The 15,921-nt window shown below is 31.7% G+C and overlaps 1 protein-coding gene across 4 annotated transcripts in view; it reads right to left on the reverse strand.

Annotated features, from left to right (window-relative positions):
- The window catches only part of LOC134725610 (p53 and DNA damage-regulated protein 1-like), a 58,833-nt gene that overhangs the window by 18,806 nt on the left and 24,106 nt on the right, over positions 1-15,921 (reverse strand). The gene's annotated exons all lie outside the window — the stretch shown is intronic.

Raw genomic sequence — 15,921 nt, forward strand, 5'->3', positions numbered from 1 at the left:
GATGGTGCACAAAAAAATCAAATCATTGACTCACCATGTCAGTCATGTGATCTGGTCTTGCCTATTGATTGTTTTAATGAGCTGAGATTCTACTTTTAACAGTTTCAAATTAATTTGCAAAAGTGAAGAAAAAAATCATCACATTTATTCTTTTTAAGGGCAATAACTCCTATATAAAAGTCATCACATAGTTTTGATATAAATGGACGGTTTGTAGATCTCAAAATTTGAATAATTTGGCCTTGTCAAGTTCTGTGTTCTGGTATTTAAAAGGTTTTCAAAATAATCTCTGAAAACTTGCTTTTTACCACTATGTCATATTTTAGCCATTTTGACCTTGTGTGTTGATTGTCAGGGTCATTGAACACATTTTTATGAATCAGATACTGCAGAGATGATTGCAGCCAAGTTTTGTTTAATTTGATACTTCAGATACAACAACGAATCCCAAGAGATGAGGAAAGCTCACTTGGCCTTATGGTAAGCAGATCTTGCTCCACATGTGGCACATATAATATGATAAAACCAGTACTATATGAAAAGACTTTTTCTGTAGTTTATTTAAAAGTAAGGATATTCCTTAACTGAAATAGAACTTGCTGCAGGATGATAATTACTAGCTTAGCCTCAGTCGGCCTCTACTACACATATTTGAAAACATAATTTACAATATATATATAAGGTACAACTATCTTTTTAACATAACAAAAATCAGTACTAAATAAGTATCTATACTGTTCGAAAGTATGCTCTACGTAAGCCAAAAGAAAGCTCTGACATAATCATATTAACAAATATTGACTATTGCATCTAAATGCAGGTCTACATCTAGTAACACATGGACTAGGTTGCTATTTATATGGATAAACTGCACAAATTGTTTTTCTCAATATTTGTATAAGAAGACAAATTGGCTATTGATTTGGAGTATAAATACCAAATTATTTAAAATCTTTACCACAATCAATCACTCATCTCTTTATTAGGTCATAACACATAAAGTGTCGTGCATTATTTAGTCATTTTACAAGCAAAACAAGGTTTTAATTAAACAATGTTAATAAAGGAAATCTAGTTCAAGTTTACACCAAAAGGACAATTTTCCTAAACGTAAACAAAAGTTCAAATTATATAATAATAAAATTTTCAGAACTCAAATACTGCATGATTGATTGATTGTTGATTGCTTAATGTCGAAATACTGCTTTAATATAAAATGAAAAATCTGTTATAGATGAGAATAAAAGTGAATATTTCAACGAGACAGCAACCAAACAAAACAAATGGAAACATGTAGAGGTCACCATATACTATATGAAACACACTATTGTGCATATTGAAATGTCTCGCCTGTCTTCATTTTTGGATTTATGTTGAAAGTTGTCTCTAACATGAAGGTTTTACTACAAGTAGAACATACAATTAACATTATCATTGTTTTATGCCAATAATGCGGTCATGGTCAGATGTACCATGCCAGACAGACATGTTCCCCTAAAAATCATTCCATACACCAAATATAGTTGACCTGTTGCTTAAAGTATCTGATTATCTGACAAAATAACGAAAATATATCATTGAACAATAAACCATGAAAATGAGGTCAAGGTCAGATACTACATGCTAGACAGACATGTATACCCTACAGTTGTCCCAAACAATAAATACAATGTACAGTTCATCTATTGCTTACAGTACTTGAAAAACTAAAGGACCAAAACTTAACATTGACCTATGAACCATAAAAATGAGGTCAATTACTGGTCAGATACTACATGTTAGACAGACATGTATACCCTACAATTGTCCCAAACAATAAGTACAGTTAACCTATTGCTTACAGTACTTGAAAACAGACTAAAGCACCAAAACTTAACATTCAGCAGTGAACCATAAAAATTAGGTCAACGTCATATGACACCTGCCAGACGGACTTTTACCCCTTACAATCATTCCAAACACCATCATATAGTTGACCAACTGCTAATAGTATCTGTGAAACAGACCTAATCATGAAGCTTTAACCTTGATCAATAAAAAAAGCTTCTTGACCAACACTTTTTACTACATGTATAATTTTCAAAGTACATTTTAGCAAAGTTACAAACAATTCTATTGTTTTCCAGTTTAGCCCTAATCTACTTTTTACTTTCAGTGCCCTTGGTTTTATCATACCAGCCAGTTTTCATTGTAAGAGGAAGCCAAAATACCTACAGGGAATCTCAAGCATCAACTGGCAAACTGGCATTCCTTCACAATCAAGATATGAATCAAATATTGACACATCAGACAGGGGTGGATCCAGCCATGTTTAAAAAGGGGGACAAAGAGGGGGGTTCCAACTATATGTCCCCATTCAAATGCATTGATCGTCCAAAAAGAATTTAGATCCGTCAATGTCAGAGATTAAGCACACAATGATAGATTTGATCATGTTGATAGGCAGTGATAATTATATATCAACAAGTTAGAGCACTTGGGTAATGAGGCCTCTATGTAATGCTAAAGAAAACCACCTACAAGTGCTAAAAGATACCAACAGAAGTTCAAGTAAAACCCTGGGGAATATTCATCAAAACTATCAAGTTTTAACTGAAAACTGGATTCCCAGCTGAAACTAAATAAATTATTAATAAAATTTCATAATGTTTGATTTCTTTATGGCTTTGAATTAGCTTTCAGTAACTGAGAGTTCTAATATTTCATTGTTTCTATTGTTTATATCTTGTCCCACATGTTTTTATAGTGTATTTATCCAGTTACCAGGGATGCACATAAAGAGATATGTATCTAAACTGTAGTGAATGACAAAAAATGTATTGTTTCAATTATCTAGAATTTCAATACACCTTTCATCTCAAACAAACATAATTAATATTTTACAATAATCATTGAACACCCAGTGGCAAATATTTCATGCATGGTCAGGACAAGAACAAATAAATAAATTTGACCTTAAAAATGAAGGTATATTGAACGAGAATAGAAATATTGCCTTACAAAAAGCCACATACAGACCTCTCAACAAGTTGTTATACAGGTTCTGTCTATAAATTATTTATTGAACTCGCAGATCTAGGGTTTCAATTGTATATTGAAAATGGAAAAACAAAAATTATGAACAATCCCAAGTGATAAAATAAAATAAAACAGTGATGCATTAAAAGGTATAGACAAATGGTAGCTGTGTACACTTTTCTATTTTCAAACTAAAATCCAACGAATGGTTAATTTTGATTGACATTTGCAGGACTCTACACACAACTTATAAATTACATATTTTCAATTGAGGTGTTTCTACATCATTATTAACTTATTCACTGTCAATTATATCAAATCAAGAGCATACAAAAATCAACAAAACCAGTCAGTGGTCTTGGGTTCACATATTGTTTTTCTTTTTTGAGAGAATCTTAGCTACTTGTTTTATTAATATACCATTTGTGAACTGATGTTCTAGAAAATCCATAAGATAAATAAAGATGAATATATAATAATGAAATGAGAGAAAATTAAAGATTAAGTTAATTTTTAGTGAAGCAGATGTTAGTTCAATCATATGTCATTACACAGGAGACAAGATACTAACCCATCATCCATTATAAATAACATTAGTTACATAATGTCTCATAGTTTTTACATCTTCAGGGAAATCAGAAAATTGTATGTGAGGACTGAATTGGTTAATTATGTAATTCAATATGTGTATGGATTCCAGAATCTTAATAATTACATCATACTTTCAAAAAAAAATATACAAATACACAATTTGATGACTATATTAAATAGTATGAATAGAAAATGTTTATGGTAGTAAGATCTGTCACTTTATTTGAATAAGTAATTATGTTCCCTTCTCATGGTACTGGGCAAAGATAAAACAATTTTGTCTTAAATTTCATAAAAACGTATCACATCAAAGTTCTGTTCCAACCTGAATGTAACAAAATGTTTGGTAGTTTGACAGTCATTTTTTCTAAAGAAAATGATAAAATCAACTACTGGAAACTTGCAAAACTAAAGGCTCTAAAGAGCCTTGTCGCTCACCTTGGTCTATGTGAATATTAAACGAAGGACACAGATGGATTCATGACGAAAATGGGTTTTGGTGATGGTGATGTGTTTGCAGTTCTCACTTTACTGAACATTCTTGCTGCTTACAATTATCTCTATCTATAATAAACTCAGCCCAGTATTAACAGTGTCAGTGGAAAAAGTAAAAAAATTACAAATTTTTAAGAAAATAGTTAAAGATTTACTATAAAGAGCAATAACTCCTTAGGGGGTCAATTGACCATTTTGGTCATGTTTGACTTATTTTTAGGTCTTACTTTGCTCTATATTATTGCTGTTTACAGTTTATCTCTATCTATAATAATATTCAAGAAAATAACCAAAAAGAGCAAAATTTCCTTAAAACTTTTCAGGGGCAGCAACCTAATAACAGGTTGTTCGAATCATCTGAAAATTTAAGGGCAGATAGATCTTGACCTGATAAACAATTTAAACACATCAGATTTGCTCTAAATGCTTTGGTGTTTGAGATATAACCCAAACACTGCATTTTAACCCATGTCAGATTTGCTCTAAATGCTTTGAGTTTTGAGATATAAGCTAAGAACTGCATTTTACCCCTATGTTCTATTTTTAGCCATGGCCGCCATCTTGGTTGTTTGGTCAGGTCTGGGAACACATTTTTTTAACTAGATCTGATCCCTGAATGAGGATTGTTGTCAATTTTGGTTTAATTGGTACAGTAGTTTATGAGGAGAAGATTTTTGTTAAAAATTACTAATATTTACGAAAAATGGTTACAAATTGAATATAAAGGACAATAACTCCTTCAGAGGTCAACTGACCAATTTGGTCATGATGACTTATTTGAAAATCTTACTTTGCTGAACATTATTGCTGTCTACAGTTTATCTCTATCTATAATAATATTCAAGATAATAACCCAAAACAGCAAAATTTCCTTAAAATTACTAATTCAGGGGCAGCAACCTAACAACGGATTGTTCAATTCATCTGGAAATTTTTTAAGTAGATCTTTTTATATTGAATGTTACACTATTGTTTCAGATAAGGGTGAGGGTTTGGTACCATTAAAATGTTAAAACCTTAAGACAGGAATCTGATGTTCAGTAGTTGTCGTTTGTTGATGTTGTTTATAACTGTGTCTTGTTTCTTGTTTTTTATATAGATTAGTCATTTGTTTTTCCGTTTGAATGGTTCTACACTAATAAATTTTTGGGGCCCGTTATGGCTTGCTGTTCGATGTGAGCCAATGCTCCATGTTGAAGACCATACATTGACCTATAAAGGTTAACCTTTATAAAATGTGACTTGGATGGAGAGTTGTCTCATTGGCACTCATAATACATCTTCTTATATCTATTTATGGAGACAATTATCTCTTCTCCAATATGAAAATTAACTCATATCTACCCTCATTCATACTTATGTAACAATTTAAAAAAGGAATTCATATTTTGGCATTGGAGGCAGCTATTAGTGTTACAATCAAATGATTATTTTCTGTAATAGTAGAGGCCATGTTTGATATATGAGCTGTGGTTTATAAGTATATTTGACAAACAGGGGAGAGGAAATATTTGTTTGCAATTTATTTATATCATGTGAGTGTTTGAGGTTATTTTTTGTAACAGTGATAGACATTTTGAGATGGCAGTATATTACCTTCCAACTGTCACTATTTGCGTGAGATTTCCTCCATGAAAGCTCCCAAATTTAAATTTGAAATAGCAATTTTGTCCACAATTTTAAACAAAACAGTGAATTTAACAAGGGCTATAGGCTTTAAAAAGTATGAAATACTGAGTATCATCTAATTATTCACGCAAGTTTTCCACCATTAATAACAACCATGTTGGAAGAGGCTGGAGTAATCAACCACCATAACTATTAAATAGGATTACATAATGCATTATTCAACTTTCAACTAAAGTTTGGTGAACAATTTTGTCCATTCATGATTTTATAGGAAATAATATTGATTTCAGTAGGGGATCCAGCCATTTCAAAAGGGGGGGGGGGGTCCCAACCCAGAGTAAAAGGGGAGTATATGCTCCCATTCAAATGCATTGATTGTCCCATAAAAAGGGGGGTTCCAACCCCCAGAACACCCCCCTCTGGATCTGCCAATGGATTTGTTTGAACATTTCTATTTAAAGTCACAAAAGCAGTCTCTTTTATATACAGTCATTTTGTGTCATTTTGGTCTTTTGTGGATAGTTGTCTCATTGGCAATCATACCACATCTTCTTTTTTATATGATTCTTAATAAAGGAGGATTACAAAAACAATATATTTCATACAGATAATGAGCTATGAATAACACCATCAAATTATTTGACAGTCGCTTGCGTAACTCTTAGACAAATTAACCCCATATAAAGTATCAAAACTTGTTGAAACCAAAACAAAACTCTACCATGGAATCAATATTTATTTTAAAATTGGTTCCATATAATTATGTTTTATTGGAACACATGCTTATGATTGAGTCTGATACCATAATGACTTCTTGATAAAGTGATAAACTAGCTTACACGGTTCTTTGGGGCTGACACTATATCACAGAACACAACAATTAAACAAACAGAAACTAAAGCCATTTCCAGTATACAAATCATTAGTTTCTAATTTCACCACCAGATCACTGTTTACCATATCCTTTATAGATGTAACTTTAGCAATGCTAAATACAATCATTTTCACATTTACGTACCACAAATCAAGCAATTCCAGAATCTATTAATGCAAATGTTATATTAATAGGTTCGTTCCCAGTTGTTATCTTTTGTCAATGTCTTTGGTTTCAGACAATATTATATTACATCATTTACATGAGTTTGTTTGGCATTAAATCTATGTTTGAATGTTGAGGGAAGCAAAGAATATCTAAATTAGGATTATTTCTATATCACAGCTTAGATAAATCTGAGACAAATATATGTAATAAGTTTCAGTCACTATGCTTGTATAGTGTTCATTTGTATACAGAGGGATGCTTCAATGTCAAGAACTTACAATGACCTTGGCAGTCCTATATTATAATAGTTACTATAATCTCAGATTCAAGAATGTCAAGAACTTACAATGACCTTGGCAGTCCTATATTATAATAGTTAGTATAATCTCAGATTCAAGGATGCAGGGATCCTCAGTTTGCCCATAAAACATTTAAATAAAGTCAGAAATCAGCATATAGTAATAGATTTATTTCTGTTAATCAAATTGATATGAATCAAACATATTGTAGAAAAAGGGTTTTGTGTTTGTTCAAAAGCTCTTATTTTGTTTACTTTAAACATATTTTATTTTAAAAAATCATGTACATGACATACACATATAAATACAGTGATAAAATATTACAACGGGATTCAGAAACAAGGTTTCCCTTATATTAATCCGTCTCCCTGTAGAAAAAAGATAAAGGGAAATAACTGCAAATAAAAAAGTTGTTTTTTGCGTCAGATCTTTCCTATATATATATGTACCAGCAGCGGAGTGTGTTTTCAGGATTTTGTCCAGACTGTCTCACCCAATTACGATCCTAATCATGCACGTAGGATACTATAAGCCAAAACACTTTGAATCTACCAAAAATTGTTTCACTTGTTTAAACACGAGTAGATTTTCCTCTTGATTGAGGTTATTGATTATTTTGTTTATCTTATTACTTTATTATTTTAATTTAAATAAGGATAGAATATAAAAGTTTTTTGTTAATATAAAAAAGAAGATGTGGTATGATTGCCAATGAGACAACTATCCACAAAAGCATTTTTTTGGCTTTTCTTTAAGCATGTTATAGTTGCAATTAATGTTAAACAATATTAGAGTAATGTCTGGAAATATCAACTTTTAGTGATGTGTACTTCTGTTCACAGGCCCATTAAATTTTGTGAATCAGTAGTTTTTAAACCTAAATTACATGTACAATACATAAAAAGATGACATATTTCTGACATTGATCAAATATTGTATATTTTTAAAAGTGATTGCTTTGTCTGATCATTTTGAAAGACATTATTAATTTTGTTTCATCCAAATGAACTAGATTGCAATTCAAAAACATGAAAGTAATTTCTATCTTGATAAAGGTTTCAATTAAAAATATATGCAAAATGAAATAAAAATTTTGCTGACTCCTAGTATTACATTTATATAATAATGGATCAAAGACCTAATATTTGATATGCTTTACAGATTATTCTGTTTTAAAGCTTAGTACCAAAAGGTGATATTTGCTATTGTACAAATAAGGAAAACTATAGTCGTCAAGATCTAGATGATTCCACCTAAATTATAATGGCACATCCTCAAATTGTATACAAACACTTTAATTATTCCCAAACCTGTCCTATAATGATCTTAAGTGGCTAGCTGTATCAATGAAAATCATGTCACATCTCCTTATTTTTGTGTTATCGAAAGTTTAAGGACAAGAGTACCCAGAATGCTACTGATAGCTTGCTAAGAGAGAGAATCATCGACATTTCTCCAAAACAGCCCTCTCCACAACTTTAATTATAAAAAAAAGTAAATCTAAATAAGGTAAACCTACACAATACTTATAGATTATCGTTGATCATCTCAACGACATTGGTTTTCTCACTTTAGTTCGTAGGGCGAAAGTGAGAAAAGCAGTTGAGTAGTGATGACCAATGTTTATCACTATTTTACTTATGAGGTTGTTATCAATTTAATGTGAATTTCATTATCGATGCCCTCTTAGTTTCTAGTGATCATTTTTCATATCACTGGACTCTGCTGAGAAAGGAAATTATCTGTCCACAAGATCAAAGGAAAATTTTGTAAAAGTCATTAAAAGAAGCTCTTAAAAATCCATTTAATGTGTGCCACAAAACATTAATATAATCATTAACCTTTTTAGGCATCTTGATATATTGTTAGCATAAACAAAATGATTTTACACAAAAAAAAAATAGAGGCTGTGTTGTTCACCTTGGTCTATGTGCATATTCAACTAAGGACTCTCCAACATTGAAGATGAGAATAGAATTCATCACTAAAATCACTGTGTTGTTGTGAGATTGTCTCTATTTGAGACAGTTTACAAAATAACAGACAAAACTTGCATTTTACCCCTATGAACTATTTTTAACCATATTGGCCATCTTGTTGGCAGGCAGAGTCACTGGACACATTTTTTAAACTAAATACACCAATGACGATGTGGCTAAGTTTGGTTAAATATCTGCCAGTAGCTTCAGAGAAGACTTTTGAGGACGATGATGGACAATGACGACAGAAAACAGACTATGAACGCCAAGTTATGAGAAAAGCTCACTTGGCGTTTAAGGCCAGGAAAGCTAATAAACACCTAGTGTATTACAATGTGTATAAGGAATTCTGTTTTAAAAAAAGTTTAGTGTTACAATTATTATTACATTGTATAACTATAATATAAACATGGATTAGTTTTCTAAAAGTGGGACAAAAGAAACCAAAGGGACAGTCAAACTCATAAATCTGAGACAAACTGAAAACGCCATGGCTAAAAATGAAAAAGACAAACAGACAAACAATAGTACACATGACACAACATAGAAAACTTAAGAATAAACAATACAAACCCCACCAAAAACAAGGGGTGATCTCAGGTGCTAAGGAAGGGTAAGCAGATCCTGCTCCACATGTGGCACCAGTGTTGCTTATGTGATAAAAGAGGGACGAAAGATACCAAAGGGACAGTGAAACTCGTAATCTAAAACAAACTGAAAACGCCATGGCTAAAAATGAAAAAGACAAACAAAAAACAATAGTACACATGACACAACATAGAAAACTAAAGAATAAACAACACGAACCCCACCAAAAACAAGTGTGATCTCAAGTGCTCCAGAAGGGTAAGCAGATCCTGCTCCACATGCAGCACCCGTCGTGTTGCTTATGTGATTACAAATCCGGTAAATAGTCTAATTCGGTAGGTCAAATTCATGAAAGGGAAGGGGATTGTAGTTACGACGAAAAGAACATTTCCGATATCATTTGTGAAACTGTTATTCCATAACGGTCAACCAACCAACTCGTGATGGCGTCCGTAAAATTTACGAAGGGATGATTTTAACTTCAACAAATCCAGAAAATAGTCTAATTCAGTAGGTCAAATTCATGAAAGGGAAGGGGAATGTAGTTACGACGTAAGGAACATATCTGATATCATTTGTGAAACGGTTATTCCATAACGGTCAACCAACTTGTGATGGTGTCCGTAAAATTTATGAAGGGATGATTTCAACTTCACCATTTGAACTCTTGATTTAATAGAATCCTAACAGTTTTTGTGAGCAGCAACCCTCTATCAAGAAAATCATGATAGGAAGTGCAAGCACGGGAATATTGTATCGATTGGGAGACATATACCCCATATGCAGATGCTGCTGGAATGTTGCTACTTAGAAATGGAAAGTTCACAATTGGAAAGCTGAAATCATCTCTTTTGTTGTAAAGTTTTGTTTTCAACCAACCCCCATTGTCAATTTCTAGATGTAAGTCAAGATATGAAGCCGAATTAACTGTATTTGTAGTATTCTTTATTTCTAGTTCAATGGGATAGATGTGTTCCACATAGTCACCAAATTTTGAATTATTTAGTGAAAGAACATCATCTTTATAGCGGAAAGTAGAGTTAAAGGATATTGCTAACTTCTTATCTTTCTTCCTAAGAAGTTCCTGCATGAAGTCAGCCTCATAATAAAAAGTTTGCAAGTCGAGGTGCACAGTTTGTTCCCATTGGAATGCCGACAGTCTGTTGAAAAACATGTCCTACGAACGTAACAAATATGTTGTCAATCAAGAAATCAAGCATCTTGATAAGATCAAATTCAGAGAATTTTTTGTTTGAAACAGAGTGATCCTTTACAAAGTAGGATTTATTCCTCCATAAGACAAGATACTTGTATCTACGTTGGCCATTCTTTTTTTATGAAGCAAAGCAATACCAACTCTTTCAATTTGTCTTTTAGTTTGGAATGTGGAATACTTGTGTAAAGAGTAGAAAAGTAAATGTTTTAATACTGCTACAAGATGAAAGAGAGTTAGATTTTATGTACTCTAAAAGATCTTTGGAATTTTTAAGTATCCACATCTGATTTACGCCAACTCTAGAATAGGTAGTTTCACAATAAGTTTGAAGCTCGTCTTTGATAGCTGATAAAATAGATGTTAATAATTTAGAAAGAGGTTTCGTGGAGTACTTGGAAGACCCAGCAATATACCGTTGTTTGTAAGGACACTTATGTAGTTTAGGTATCCAATACAGTGATGGAAGATCCAGTTGTTCATCTTTGGTTGAAATTCCAAAGGAACAAAGAACAGACCTATGATTATCCAGGATTTCCTCTTTGGTAAGTGTCGTGAGGGTATATGTTGAGTTTCCAAGTGAATTGTCAATACTTATTCGTTTATCAAGCAGTTAATGTAATGACTTTTACACACAAAATAATGACATTTGGGGCTTTGTCTGCGGGGACAACAACATATTTGTCATGGAGATCAGATAGGTGTTTTAAAACATTTGGATCCATAAAGATTGACGTAGCATGGGCATTGATGGACCCATTCAGTTTCTTAATTCTGATTTGTATCAACGATCTCACTGCCTTAATCCATCCAGAAAGAGTGTCTACGTCTTCCTTCTCGCGCTTAGCCCATTGCCTGGCATAATCCTCGACTGAATCCATCAAAATTTTAAAGTTGTATTTTCAATTGATGGATTTAGGATCACGACATTTTGGACCTTTCGACATGACCTTATTATGTAATTTTAATTTGGATTATTTTTCTACAGCAATTACTGATGTCAGCTGGCATTAAAGTGAACTAATTTACATTCAGTCAATTCATTTTATGTTCAGATGAATCTTTATGACTTATACAAATCTAATTATGTCCTTTTAATATCAATGTTTGCTTCAGTTCTTCCAAAATTTCTCTCATCTAACAAAGAAATTTTAGTGTTCTATAATAGTTAAATAATCAGAGAACATTAGAACAAATTATTTATAAAATGACAATATGAAGGAAATTGATAGAACTACAGAACATAAAGATTTTGCTGATTATAACTACGTAAATTATGTAACTTAAATATAACCAGATCAATAACTTTTATATAATATATGGCTATTATTTGAACTTGGAATTATTTTTAATTATGGAATTTGCTTGATTTCTTGTTATTGAATTTTTTAATAAATTCCATGTTTATTCTGTACTGAAATATTCTGTGCTGCGCACAACACTTGCTATTAAAAAGGAAATAGTATATTTCCATTTGAATGTACTGAGCTGAGCACAACACTATCTAACCAAAATACATTGTATGGAAAGTGTTATTAACCACTCAAAAGATTATAATACCAATTAAACATGGAATTTATCAAAAAAATTTAAACACAAGAAATTATGCAAATTCCATAATTAAAAATAATTCCAAGTTCAAATAATAGCCTGCATATATGTTTTATATAAAATATCCAAATTAAAATAACACAATAACCTCCTATTACAAAATAAAGCAAAAATGTTTTGACTATAGACCTACTAACTTCAAAATTTTCTATAGGATAGAAGTTTCTATATCAAAGTCAAACCTTTTCAAAACAGCAATCCTTATGTTATAGTAGGTGTTTTTGTTTTAACATCATTTCTATATCAATATCACATAATAAATTTACTGAATTTAAGTGGTATGCATTGTTTTAGTTTCACTGCACACCAATAACCTTTTACTGTACTGGAGCAATGAGTTTGAAATGGCTTTACAAGTTGATCATTCTGTACAAATTTTTCAAACTAAAATTGGGTTAAATGTTTTTAGCAATTGGTATAAATTTAAAAGGACTAAGCCTTCTTATTAAACACCCTAGGTTTCTGAATTTATCTTTGATTCATGATTTTCAATTATGAGTAAAAATTGTATAAAGTTCAGTAACATATGACTCTAATCAGATAGTGTATTAACTCTGATGATAATTTGCGTTACATTTAAGACTCATAAACAGAAATAGACATGGTGATTCCCAAATTCCTTATTTGCTGAAACTGTATAATTGAATCCCAAAATAGAAAATGAAAGACACTTTGGCTCCACTTGATCTGACTATTTCATTATTAATAATATTATTGACATCAAACAATCAGCACACATTACTATAGTATCATCACACCAATATCTATATAGTGTTTTCATCAGTTTATCATTTAATTTGTTTGTTAATATTTTATCCTTCTAAAAATGACGGCAATCTACTGATGAAAACAACACCTAATCTGCCTCGGGACAATGATTATAGCGAGGAAACAAACAATACAGCATTAATGAACACAATCGACACTCTCTTGATATTTATAAAACACAATCTCATATCTGAACTTTATTAGTATTGTTTTGATATCAATATGATTTCATTGAGAGATGTAGTTTTCTTCATGGATTTTCAGATGAAAGATGGTTCATTTCAAATTGCATTAATTGTATTTGTTTACTAAAAAAATCAGTAAGCCTAATCTTTATTATAGACCGTATATATCTAATTGAATCATAAATCTTGTGAATAGAAATAAGAAGATATGTGGTATGAGTACCAATGAGACAACTCTCCATACAAGTCACAAAGTGTAAAAAGTAAACCATAAGAAGACAATATGAGGATTAAAATTACTACCCCCAATTAAAAAGCTAAAAATGCAGAAGTCAAGGTTATATGTGCCTGTTTAGAGAACATGTACACCCTACAATATTTCTATAGACCAAATAAAGTAATTACTCATAGATCATGTAATTATGACAGAGTGCACATGATGCTCACCGACTTTATATTGATTATTAATTAATAACATATTGACAATGACAAACCTGGCTTACAATGCTTCCAAAAACCTAATATAGTTGACCTTTTACTCATAGGGACTGTGGAACTTTAATTATAATTATTATAAAACAAGGAGTTGTGGAATGTTTGCCAATGAGATAACTCAGCAAGCAGATTCCAAGTGATGTGCATGTAAGGTAACTATACAGCTTGGAACAATGAGAAAAACCAATACCTTATAGTAAGTCATAAAAGGCCCATAAAAGAACAGAGTTCTAATGTCCCCAGTGTTGCACATATTTATCTGTGCAAGGGCAAGAACTAAAAAAAACAGATGTTCTGCAGGGCGCAGCTTTATACAACCACAGAGGTTGAACCCTGAACAGTTGGGGCAAGTATGGACACAACATTCAAGCTGGATTCAGCTCTAAATTTGCATTGTGATTAAATAGTTGACACAGCATAGGTTTCTGACACAGAATGACTGTGGTCTAATGAACTTAATTTTTTTGTTTTGCCTTTGAGCAATTCACTATGCTGTTGAATATTAATCCTCTTAAAAAAATGTTTGAAGAAATTTTCTTTTTATTAATGAAATTTCAAATGAGAAAAATTGACCCCCCCCTCCCTCTATTTTTTTTTTTCACAGCCCCCTATCCTTTATTCCAAAACTGATCTCAATTCAAATTTCAAATGGAGTTTGCAACAATAATTAAACATTTAAATACATCATAAAATATTAAAATGTAAAAAAGTGCTTGTTATCTCTGAATGGTAAAGATTTTTTTAAATTATCAGTTGGTAGTAAAAGTGAATATACATTGTATATTGTATAAAACAATGATTTAAGTTGATTCAACTACCTATTCTGGACAAAGAAAGATAACTCCAATTGAAATTCTTGCTATTGCACTATATTGTGCAATTAGATATTTCTTGCTATTGTGCAATACTGTGCAATTGAAAATACTTGCTATTGCACAATACTGTGCAATTGAAGATTTCTTGCTATTGTGCAATACTGTGCAATTGAAGATTTCTTGCTATTGCACAATACTGTACAATTGAAAATTTCTTGTTATTGCTGAGTACTGTGCAATTGAAAATGTCTTGCTATTGCACAATACTTAATATAATAATTTTAGATCCTAATTTGGACCAACTTGAAAACTGGGCCCATAATCAAAAATCTAAGTACATGTTTGGATTCAGCATATCAAAGAACCCCAAGAATTCAATTTTTGTTAAAATCAAACTAAGTTTAATTTTGGACCCTTTGGACTTTAATGTAGACCAATTTGAAAACTGTGAGGACCAAAAATTAAGAATCTACATACACAGTTAGATTGGGCATATCAAAGAACCCCATTTATTCAAATTTTGATGAAATCAAACAAAGTTTGATTTTGGACCCCAATTTGGACCAACTTGAAAACTGGGCCAATAATCAAAAATCTAAGTACATTTTTAGATTCAGCATATCAAAGTACCCCAAGGATTCAATTTTTGTCAAAATCAAACTAAGTTTAATTTTGGACCCTTTGGACCTTAATGTAGACCAATTTGAAAACGGGACCAAAATTTAAAAATCTACATAGATATAGGAAGATGTGGTGTGAGTGCCAATGAGACAACTCTCCATCCAAGTAACAATTTAAAAAGTAAACCATTATAGGTTAAAGTACGGCCTTCAACACGGAGCCTTGGCTCACACAGAACAACAAGCTATAAAGGGCCCCAAAATTACTAGTGTAAAACCATTCAAACAGGAAAACCAACGTAATCTATATAAACAAAACGGGAAACACGTATATATTACATAAACAAACGACAGTTAGATTCAGCATATCAAAGAACCCCAAAACTCCCAAAATCAATCCAAACCTTCCTTTTGTGGTCATAAACCTTGTGTTAAAATTTCATAGATTTCTATTCACTTTTACTAAAGTTAGAGTGCGAAAACTAAAAGTATTTTTGGATGACGACGACGACGCAGAGGACGACACCAAAGTGATGGCAATATATGACAAAAATTTTTTCAAATTTTGCAGTC

This window comes from Mytilus trossulus, chromosome 7, assembly GCF_036588685.1.
Source record: "Mytilus trossulus isolate FHL-02 chromosome 7, PNRI_Mtr1.1.1.hap1, whole genome shotgun sequence".
Classification (NCBI taxonomy): domain Eukaryota; kingdom Metazoa; phylum Mollusca; class Bivalvia; order Mytilida; family Mytilidae; genus Mytilus; species Mytilus trossulus.